The 11,473-nt window shown below is 39.1% G+C and overlaps 1 long non-coding RNA gene across 1 annotated transcript; it reads right to left on the reverse strand.

Annotated features, from left to right (window-relative positions):
• Window positions 1-8,737: 8,737 nt before the first annotated feature.
• On the reverse strand, window positions 8,738-10,019 carry LOC144003820 (uncharacterized). The gene is made up of 2 exons (XR_013279085.1): window positions 9,529-10,019; window positions 8,738-9,061 (listed from the first exon to the last, which is right to left on the reverse strand). It is a non-coding gene; the product is annotated as an uncharacterized LOC144003820 (long non-coding RNA).
• Between the last annotated feature and the right edge of the window lie 1,454 nt (window positions 10,020-11,473).

Raw genomic sequence — 11,473 nt, forward strand, 5'->3', positions numbered from 1 at the left:
CCACAGTGAATGTGCCAAAATAGGCCAAAATTGGACATTAAAAAATTCATAGCTCACTTCCTGTACATTTTAGGAAATGGCTTCCACTGACTTTTTTGTGCGTCTCGTAGTGCTACACGTGCCTGCCATTTTTCGTAGCTCTAGCTCAAACGGACCGGGATTGGTTTTTATTTTTCTACGCTAGGTGGCGCTATAGAGTCGCGTTGTTATGACAACTACATAATATCAAATTTTTCGCCGGGCCCGAAGAGACTGCAAAGTTTGGTGAGTTTTCGTAAATGTTTAGGCCCTCAAAAATGCGATCGTTTACGGAGAAGAAGAAGAAGAATAATAATAATAATTCTTACAAAAACAAGAGGGACCTCGCAGCGGTCGCTGCTCGGGCCCTAATAACTAGAGCTGCGAGCAGCTATAAAGGGCCCTCGCAGCCCGGGCCACGTTGGGGTCCTTGCACGTTGGGGTACTTGCACGTTAGGGTACTGGCACGTTGGGGTACTGGCATATTGGAAGCAAAATTTATTTGAAAATGGCATAATAAACATTTACATGTAGAATATTTTTTTTGCCAGTGTCTGTCAAGCTCAACGGATTTTGGTGATTGTTAAGACCTGCAAAAATCAGCGTCCTTATTTATTTTTAGGCAATGAGTTGCCCTGATTGGTATTTTTTTGTAAAAGTGTATATACACATCATCGCTCGTTGTACTCATTGCACAATGTTACTTTTATTGTCCAAAGGGGCAATCAAAAATGAATAAAACAAAATGGAAACGTACATACGTTTGGATCGGTGTGAAGCCAGTGAACAATTTGAGTGGTGGAAACTAAAAGAATATTCATAAATGACTTAGTTATCACACTTAGAATGAGTGTACATTTTTTGTACAAAATACCGTATGTGGGGTATTTTTTTTTCATGCCTCAAGGGCTAGGTGGCGCTGCATATATAACTGAATGTTGTCATAGAGATAACTTCAGGCCTTGACGATAAACATACATGTCAAGTTTGGGATTTTTTGGAGCATGTACCGGGGAGTTATCAAGCATATCCTTTTTCATTGCGAAACACAAATTTTGATGCCCCGCCTAAATCATATAGTATTTCGAAAAGTCAAAATTTTTCCCCCTGTCGTTGGCTCAGGTCTTGACATGGTCCAGGCCAAGTCTTAACTCAGTCGGATGAAACGTGTAGGAGAGGTGGGCAAAAGTCTGCCCCCTGTGAATGTGCAAAAATCGTCAAAAATGGGACATTCAAAAATTCGTAGCTCACTTCCTGTTCATTTTAGCATATGGGTACAAGAGACTTTTTTGTAGGTCTTGGGCTCCCTCATACACCTGAAAATATTCGTCGTTCTTGCTTAAACGTACAACCGGGGCTGCTTCGTTAAAAAATTCGAGGGGGCGCTATTGAGTCATTTTTGTAAAAATAGCACAATCAACAATAAAATATTGCTCATTTTACCAGGCCAGATGTGTGTGCCAAGTTTCAGGAGTTTCTGTGCATGTTTAGACCCTCAAAACTGGCGTTGTTTTCTTGGCGAACAGCGCTTAGCCACGCCCACAGCAATTCGCGAAAACTCACAAACTTCGTGTTGTGACATCATGAAGGCCGAAACCCTCATCTGAGCAAATATGAGGTAGGTCCAGTTAACGTGTTTGGAGAAAAACGTAGAAGAAAATTCGTAAGAAAAAAAATTGCCACTAGGTGGCGCTATCAGTTAGATGAAATGTAAGTTAGTAGATGTCTTTAGAGCTGGACTCTCATCAAATGTGTGAAATTTTGAGAAGATAGGATCATCTCGGTCAAGTTAATGCAGCTTTTATTGTCACGAAAAATCTTCAGACTTTGCGTCACCGTAGCGGCCACGCCCTTTGGCGAAAAGTTACAATATTCGGTGTGGGGAATCATCAACATCTTAAGGCTTTTCTGACCAATTTTCAACTGGATCCCTTCAACGAGCTCAGCACAGTAGCTAAAAACGTAAAGTATGACATTTATTGTAACCACTAGGTGGCGCTATATGTATAACTGAATTTTGTCATATAGATGTTTTCAGGCCGTGACTATTACGTTGCCTGAGAAGTTTGAGATTTTTTGGAGCTTGTACATGGGAGTTATTCAGCATTTGCTCTTTCTGGACAAATGAAATTTTAAAGGAAATATTTGATGCCCCGCCCCCGTCATATAGTATTTCGAAAAGGCAAGACTTTTTGCCCAGCTGTTCTCTTAGGTCTTGAGATGATAAATACCAAGTTTGAAGTCAATGGGATGAAAAATGTTTGCATAGGGGGAAAAAGCATGACCACAGTGAATGTGCCAAAATAGGCCAAAATTGGACATTAAAAAATTCATAGCTCACTTCCTGTACATTTTAGCTACATGGTCCCAATAGACTTTTTTGTGCGTCTCGGGGTGCTACACGTGCCTGCCAATTTTCGTTGCTCTAGCTCAAACGTGCCGGGCTTGGTTTTTATTTTTCTACGCTAGGGGGCGCTATCGAGTCGCATTGTTATGACGACTTAATAATATCAAATTTTTCGCCGGGCCTGAGGAGTGTGCAAAGTTCGGTGAGTTTTCGTGAATGTTTAGGTACCCAAAATCGCGATCGTTTGCGGAGAATAAAGAAGAAGAAGAAGAAGAAGAAGAAGAAGAAGAAGAAGAAGAAGAATAACTAGAGCTGCGAGCAGCTATAAAGGGCCCTCGCAGCCCGGGCCACATTGGGGTATTTGCACGTTGGGGTACTTGCACGTTGGGGTACTCGCACATTGGGGTACTGGCACATTAGGAGCAAAATTTCTTTTAACATGGCATGATAAACCTTTACATGTGGATTTTTTTTGCCAGGTGTGATGTGTGTGTCAAGCTCAATGGGGTTTGGTGATTGTTAAGATCTGCTAAAATCAGCGTCCTTTTTTATTTTTAGGGAATGAGTTGACCTGATTGGTATTTTTTGCAAAAGTATATATACCCATCATTGCTCGTACTCATTGCACGATGTTGCTTTTATTGTGAAGAGAGGCTATCAAAAATAAATTAAACAAAATAAAAAAGTACATATGTTTGGATCGGTCTGATACCAGTGAACATCATGAGTAGTGGAAAAAGTAAAAGAATATTCATAAATGACTTAGTTATTAAACTTACAATGAGTTCACAAATTTTGTACAAAATACCGTAAGTGGGGTTGTTTTTTTGTTTTTGTTTTTTATGCCTCAAGGACTAGGTGGCGCTGTATTTATAACTGAATTTTGTCATAGAGATACCTTCAGGCCTTGACTATAAATATACATGTCAAGTTTGGGATTTTTTGAAGCATTCACCGAGGAGTTATTAAGCATATCCTTCATTCACGATACTGCTTTTAACGTCCATAGAGGCTATCAAAAATAAATAAAAATAAATAAAAAATACATATGTTTGGATTGGTCTGATGCCAGTGAACATTTTGAGTGGTGGAAAGTAAAAGAATATTCATAAATGACTTAGTTATCACACTGAGAATGAGTTTACAATTTTTGTAAAAATACCGTAAGTGGGGTATTTTTTTTTTCATGCCTCATGGGCTAGGTGGCGCTGCATATATAACTGAATGTTGTCATAGAGATACCTTCAGGCCTTGACGATAAACATAGATGTCAAGTTTGGGATTTTTTGGAGCATGTATCGGGGAGTTATTAAGCATATCCTTCATTCACGATATTGCTTTTAATGTCCACAGAGGCTATCAAAAATAAATAAAAATATAATAATTTGATGCCCCGCCCTCATCATATAGTATTTCGAAAAGTCAAGATTTTTCCCCCTGTTTTTGGCTCACGTCAGTCGGATAAAACGTGTAGGAGAAGTGGGCAAAAGTATGCCCCCTGAAAATGTGCAAAAATCGTCAAAAATGGGACATTCAAAAATTCGTAGCTCACTATCTATTCATTTTAGCATATGGGTCCAAGAGACTTTTTTGTAGGTATTTGGCTCCCTCATACACCTAAAAATTTTCGTAGATCTTGCTTAAACGTACAACCGGGGCTGCTTCGTTAAAAATTTCTAGGGGGCGCTATTGAGTCATTTTTGTAAAAATAGCACAATCAACAATAAAATATTGTTCATTTTACCTGGCCAGATGTGTGTGCCAAGTTTCATGAGTTTCTGTGCATGTTTGGACCCTCAAAACTGGCGTTGTTTTCTTGGCGAACAGTGCTTAGCCACGCCCACAGCGATTTGCGAAAACGCACAAACTTCGTGTTGTGACATCATGAAGGCCGAAACCCTCATCTGACCAAATATGAGGTAGGTCCAGTTAACGTGTTTGGAGAAAAACGTAGAAGAATATTCGTAAGGAAAAAAAAAGCCACGAGGTGGCGCTATTAGTAAGATGAAATATAAGTTCGTAGATGTCTTAAGGGCTGGACTCTCATCAAATGTGTGAAATTTTGAGAAGATAGGATCATCTCGGTCAAGTTAATGCAGCTTTTATTGTCATGGAAAAATCTTCAGACTTTGTGGCACCGTAGCGGCCACGCCCTTTGGCGAAAAGTTACAATATTCGGTGTGGGGCATGATCAACATCTTAAGGCTTTTCTGACCAATTTTCAACTGGATCCCTTCAACGAGCTCGTGACAGTAGCTGAAAACGTAAAGTATGACATTTATTGTTACCACTAGGTGGCGCTATATGTAGAACCGAATTTTATCATATAGATGTTTTCAGGCCATGACTATTAAGTTGCATGAGAAGTTTGAGATTTTTTGGATCTTGAACATGGGAGTTATTAAGCATTTGCTCTTTCTGGACAAATGAAATTTTAAAGGCAATATTTGATGCCCCGCCCCCGTCATATAGTATTTCAAAAAGGCAAGATGTTTTGCCCAGTTGTTCTCTCAGGTCTTGAGATGATAAATGCCAAGTTTGAAGTCAATTGGATGAAAAATGTTTGCAAAGGGGGAAAAAGCATGACCACAGTGAATGTGCCAAAATAGGCCAAAATTGGACATAAAAAAATTCATAGCTCACTTCCTGTACATTTTAGCTACATGGTCCCAATAGACTTTTTTTTGTGCGTCTCGGGGTGCTACATGTGCCTGCCAACCTTCGTAGCTCTAGGTCAAACGTGCCGGGCTTGGTTTTTATTTTTTTACACTAGGGGGCGCTATAGAGTCGCATAGTTGTTACAACGGCAGAATATCAAATTTTTCGCCGGGCCTGAAGAGTGTGCAAAGTTTGGTGAGTTTTCGTAAATATTTAGGTCCTCAAAAATGAGATTGTTTGCGGAGAATAAAGAATAATAATAACTAGAGCTGCGAGCAGCTATAAAGGGCCCTCGCAGCCCGGGCCACGTTGGAGTCCTTGCACGTTGGGGTACTTGCACGTTAGGGTACTGGCACGTTGGGGTACTGGCATATTGGAAGCAAAATTTCTTTGAAAATGGCATAATAAACGTTTACATGTAGAATATTTTTTTTGCCAGTGTGTGTCAAGCTCAACGGGTTTTGGTGATTGTTAAGACCTGCAAAAATCAGCGTCCTTTTTTATTTTTAGGCAATGAGTTGCCCTGATTGGTATTTTTTGTAAAAGTGTATATATACATCATCGCTCGTTGTACTCATTGCACAATGTTACTTTTATTGTCCAAAGGGGCAATCAAAAATGAATAAAACAAAATGGAAACGTACATACGTTTGGATCGGTGTGAAGCCAGTGAACAATTTGAGTGGTGGAAACTAAAAGAATATTCAGAAATGACTTAGTTATCACACTTAGAATGAGTTTACATTTTTTTGTACAAAATACCGTATGTGGGGTTTTTTTTTTATATAAGCCTCAAGGGCTAGGTGGCGCTGTATTTATAACTGAATGTTGTCATCGAGATACCTTCAGGCCTTGATTATAAGCATACATGTCAAGTGTGGGATTTTTTTTGGAGCATGTACCGTGGAGTTATTAAGCATATCCTTCATTCACGATATTGCTTTTAATGTCCACAGAGGCTATCAAAAATAAATAAAAATATATATATGTTTGGATAAGTCTGATGCCAGTGAACATTTTGAGTGGTGGAAACTAAAAGAATATTCATAAATGACTTAGTTATCACACTTAGAATGAGTTTACATTTTTTGTACAAAATACCGTATGTGGGGTATTTTTTTTTCATGCCTCAAGGGCTAGGTGGCGCTGCATATATAACTGAATGTTGTCATAGAGATAGCTTCAGGCCTTGACGATAAACATACATGTCAAGTTTGGGATTTTTTGGAGCATGTACCGGGGAGTTATGAAGCATATCCTTTTTCAGTGCGAAACACAAATTTTGATGCCCCGCCTTCATCATATAGTATTTCGAAAGGTCAAGATTTTTCCCCCTGTCGTTGGCTCAGGTCTTGACATGGTCCAGGTCAAGTCTTAACTCAGTCAGATGAAACGTGTAGGAGAAGTGGGCAAAAGTCTGCGCCCTGTGAATGTGCAAAAATTGTCAAAAATGGGACATTCAAAAATTCGTAGCTCACTTCCTGTTCATTTTAGCATATGGGTCCAAGAGACTTTTTTGTAGGTCTTGGGCTCCCTCATACACCTAAAAATATTCGTCGTTCTTGCTTAAACGTACAACCGGGGCTGCTTCGTTAAAAACTTCTAGGGGGCGCTATTGAGTCATTTTTGTAAAAATAGCACAATCAACAATAAAATATTGCTCATTTTACCAGGCCAGATGTGTGTGCCAAGTTTCATGAGTTTCTGTGCATGTTTAGACCCTCAAAACTGGCGTTGTTTTCTTGGCGAACAGCGCTTAGCCACACCCACAGCAATTCGCGAAAACTCACAAACTTCGTGTTGTGACATCATGAAGGCCGAAACCCTCATCTGAGCAAATATGAGGTAGGTCCAGTTAACGTGTTTGGAGAAAAACGTAGAAGAAAATTCGTAAAAAAAAAAAATTGCCACTAGGTGGCGCTATCAGTTAGATGAAATATAAGTCAGTAGATGTCTTTAGGGCTGGACTCTCATCAAATGTGTGAAATTTTGAGAAGATAGGATCATCTCGGTCAAGTTAATGCAGCTTTTATTTTCACGAAAAATCTTCAGACTTTGCGTCACCGTAGCGGCCACGCCCTTTGGCGAAAAGTTACAATATTCGGTGTGGGGCATGATCAACATCTTAAGCCTTTTCTGACCAATTTTCAAATGGATCCCTTCAACAAGCTCAGCACAGTAGCTAAAAACGTAAAGTATGACATTTATTGTAACCACTAGGTGGCGCTATATGTATAACTGAATTTTATCATATAGATGTTTTCAGGCCGTGACTATTACGTTGCCTGAGAAGTTTGAGATTTTTTGGAGCTTGAACATGGGAGTTATTAAGCATTTGCTCTTTCTGGACAAATGAAATTTTAAAGGCAATATTTGATGCCCCGCCCCCGTCATATAGTATTTCAAAAAGGCAAGATGTTTTGCCCAGTTTTTCTCTCAGGTCTTGAGATGATAAATGCCAAGTTTGAAGTCAATTGGATGAAAAATGTTTGCAAAGGGGGAAAAAGCATGACCACAGTGAATGTGCCAAAATAGGCCAAAATTGGACATAAAAAAATTCATAGCTCACTTCCTGTACATTTTAGCTACATGGTCCCAATAGACTTTTTTGTGCGTCTCGGGGTGCTACACGTGCCTGCCAATTTTTGTTGCTCTAGCTCAAACGTGCCGGGCTTGGTTTTTATTTTTCTACGCTAGGGGGCGCTATCGAGTCGCATTGTTATGACGACTTCATAATATCAAATTTTTCGCCGGGCCTGAGGAGTGTGCAAAGTTCGGTGAGTTTTCGTGAATGTTTAGGTACCCAAAATCGCGATCGTTTGCGGAGAATAAAGAAGAAGAAGAAGAAGAAGAAGAAGAAGAAGAATTTTTACAAAAACAATAGGGACCTCGCAGCGGTCGCTGCTCGGGCCCTAATAATAATAATTCTTACAAAAACAAGAGGGACCTCGCAGCGGTCGCTGCTCGGGCCCTAATAATAATAATAATTCGAACGAAAAACAATAGGGACCTCGCAGCGGTCGCTGCTCGGGCCCTAATAATAATAATAATAATAATAATAATAATTTTTACAAAAACAATAGGGACCTCGCAGCGGTCGCTGCTCGGGCCCTAATTATTTATCTTTTCCAATCCCATTCAAGATGAAGGAAATTCAGTTTAAAATTTTGAATAAAATTTACCCAACTAAGGAATATCTAAAACATAAATTCAAAATGGAAACTGGGATGTGTGTTTTCTGTGGAGTGGAAAATGAAGACTTGGATCATCTTTTTTTTTTTTTTTTTTTCTTGTAATGTAATTCAGAGGTTTTGGAAGGATTTTTAACTCTTTGACTGCCAGCCATTTTCGGAAAAGGTAACCCCTATACTGCCAGCTGATTTACAGAATTTTACCGATCTTTCAAGCTCCACAGAAAATGTTGTGTTAGGACTATGGAAACGCGGATACTACCAAATGAAAGATTGAAGTCTCATCTTTCATCTAAAAAAAGAAAGTTTGTTTCTACCTTATTCGGATCTTCAGTAATCAACAATAGAAAACACCTTCGTTTCACCCAAATCCTCTATTTTCTTCCAAAATACGGAGAAATCAAGCTTTTTGTGAAACGATGTTATTTCATGCACTCTAGTGAATTTGGCACTTTTTTTTTTGCATGAGTGATTCTACAAACACCTAAACTTCTATAAAACACTACCCCAACAATAATAAATGTTTTTTTGATTGCAAAATAACAGTTTATTTACATGCAACAGTAGCAATCCGAACAAACAATTTGGAAAACTCTTTGCAAACTATTTACACGTGCGCAACAGTTTTTGTCAGTCTGCTTCTGCATGGACTGATTTGCGTAGAGGTTGGTATGATGAACGATGTGCTGGAGAAGTTCATCCGTGATGAAGAGCTCCAGGATGTCAGCTGGCAGGTGGGAATTCAGCTCTGCTGCAGCATCCCTTGGTCCTGGTTTTGCAGCAAAGGGGAAGAGGGTTGGCTGCCAGCCGAATTCATCAACTTCAAGCCAGCCAGAATCTTTGGGATCTGCAAATATACATTTCAATATCATATATTATTTTAGAGCACTGTGATGCAATGTGTGTGTGTGTGTGCATGTTTACATTTTTTTCTTCAATGTATTGGTTGATGCACATTCTGTAAATTATAGAAGAAGTTTACCATCAAATATTTTATTAGAGCTGTGGAGAATCTTTTTTTTTTCTTTTTACCTTTGTTCTGCTCACTGTGAGAAGGGTCACTTTGGGCCCTATGAGGGGGAGCTTGTTGCGGTGTATTGAAAACGTTTTTTTTTTTTTTTTTTTTTAACCTTTCTTTGTTGTAGAACCTTTGTTGGACGTTACTGTGAGCACGATCTATAAAATATACATTCACGTTTGTATAGGTAATAGATGTTCTAGTGTATATCAGCACATTTACACACGCTGCTAGCAGATCGCCGAAAAGTTAATAGAGTAATCTTACTAGCAATCTCTTAGCATGTTAGCGCTTACCTTCACGTTCTTTGGAAGACGGTCCAAGACTGTCTTGCATCGGACCCATAGTACTCGTCATCGTCCGATGAAACGTCATCTGTGCAGACGTGCTCAGTTGTGCACCACTTTTCTCCGGTGTTAGCATCCCTAGCCGGTGCGGCCTTAGTATAGGACGTTATTAGCATCGCTAGCCGGTGGGGCCTTCGGACGTGGTCGAAACGGCCGCGTCACCGCTTCAACTATGACTTAACTCCGTCATCACTGTGAGCACTGGTCGATGCTTTTGAGCTTTGAAAATAAGGATCAAGCGTGAGCTGATTGCCATCTGTAGCCTTTTTGACTCCCTTAGCCAAGTTAGCCATTCTCTGCCCCTCAACACTCTAGCTCCGCCTCTCTTCTTCTACTGTTGTCTCCTACCCGATCTTGTCCAAAAGACTCATCACAGCCATCTAGTGGCCAGGAATACTCATTATAGTAACCCGATCGGCTTGATACTTGGAGCACAGCTGCTCAAGGCTTTCCTCCACCCGTTTCCATAAAAAAACATAGTAGACGGCGGCCAATTCTAGGTTTATACTGAACGTCATTAAACGTTTATGGCGGTCAAAGAGTTAAGATTGGCTGCAACACAAGGGTATTCAATTTAATGTGCTGTCGATGAAAGAGATCCAGTTTGGAATGAATATTCATGATAGAAAAATTTACTTTGGTGTCAATGTCTTGCTTGTAATGAGTACGCAGTTTATTCACAAATGTTTTTTTTTTTTTTTTTTTTTTTTTTTTTTTTTTTTTTTTTTTACAAATCCTAGTATGGCTCGCCAGAATGAGATCGGTCTCTTTGAAAAATCGTTAAGGTTTATAGAAAAAAGGTTTATCAGAAAAATGCCCATGCTTTTGAATTTTTTTTTTGAATGACTTTGATTTAATTTAAAAAGATTCATGGGATCCTTTTCTTTTGACAATTTGTAACAATGCCCCTTGTTCTTTATTTGTTTGATTTATGTGTTTTTGTTTTTATTTTTCTTAAGTGTGTATTTCTTGAAGTGTGCTGTAATCGACTTGTGTGTAACATTTTTGTGGTGCTTAATTTGTTTGTATTGTATTTGATGTTGATTCTGTCGAATAATTAAAATAAAAATAAAAAATTGACTTCCTTGTTGTGGGTGCTTGCGTCCTGACGTCACAGTTTTACGCGAAGCGTTTACGAGACTTGGCCAAGAGATGGCGCTCCTCCCACGCCCTTACAACGTCCTTGTAGACGCGATGCACGTTTTGTGGGTCTTTTTTGTTTGTTTGTTTGTTTGTTTGTTTGTTTTCTTTTGGGGGTTTTTGTTTTGTAACTAGCTGGAAATATAAAAGTAGAGTTAGTTGTCATTCGAAATTACTGGATTTGTGTTTACATGGTACTTTTACATCTTATTCTGAGGCGCTTTTAATAAACGTGGCACGCTGTAGGGTTGCATAGATTTGGGACTGCGGTCGGGTCGTAGCGGGTGGGCCCGGGGCACTTTGATCGTCTCGTTTTTGTATCTTCTGTACTTCAGTATTTATATAAAAGAAGGGAATTATCATTTCGTGTGCAGATTTTTTTTCGTTGTGCTGAGTGATCTAAACGGGTTTTGTTGTGTTCATGTCAGAACCTGTACTTTTTAACTATTACTTGAAATACAGGGAGTGACTCATTTCTTACACCATTATTATTTGAGAATTTTCGCCAACTCTACTTTTAAGTATTTGTAAATGTACTTGGTAAAAAAATCGAAATCTAAATTATTAGCGATAAGATTACATAACATAAATAAAAGTCAGAATATATGTGGTGTATAAAAATCCAGAGTGAAGTGCATGGTGATAGTAAAGAGTTGAGGGAATGTGATGTTCGTGTTCCAACTTAAATACACATTTATGTATGTTTTCTACTGTAGCGAGCAGTGACGGGAGTCGGAGGCAGAGTGTTGAAGTC

Source organism: Festucalex cinctus, chromosome 16, assembly GCF_051991245.1.
Source record: "Festucalex cinctus isolate MCC-2025b chromosome 16, RoL_Fcin_1.0, whole genome shotgun sequence".
NCBI lineage: Eukaryota > Metazoa > Chordata > Actinopteri > Syngnathiformes > Syngnathidae > Festucalex > Festucalex cinctus.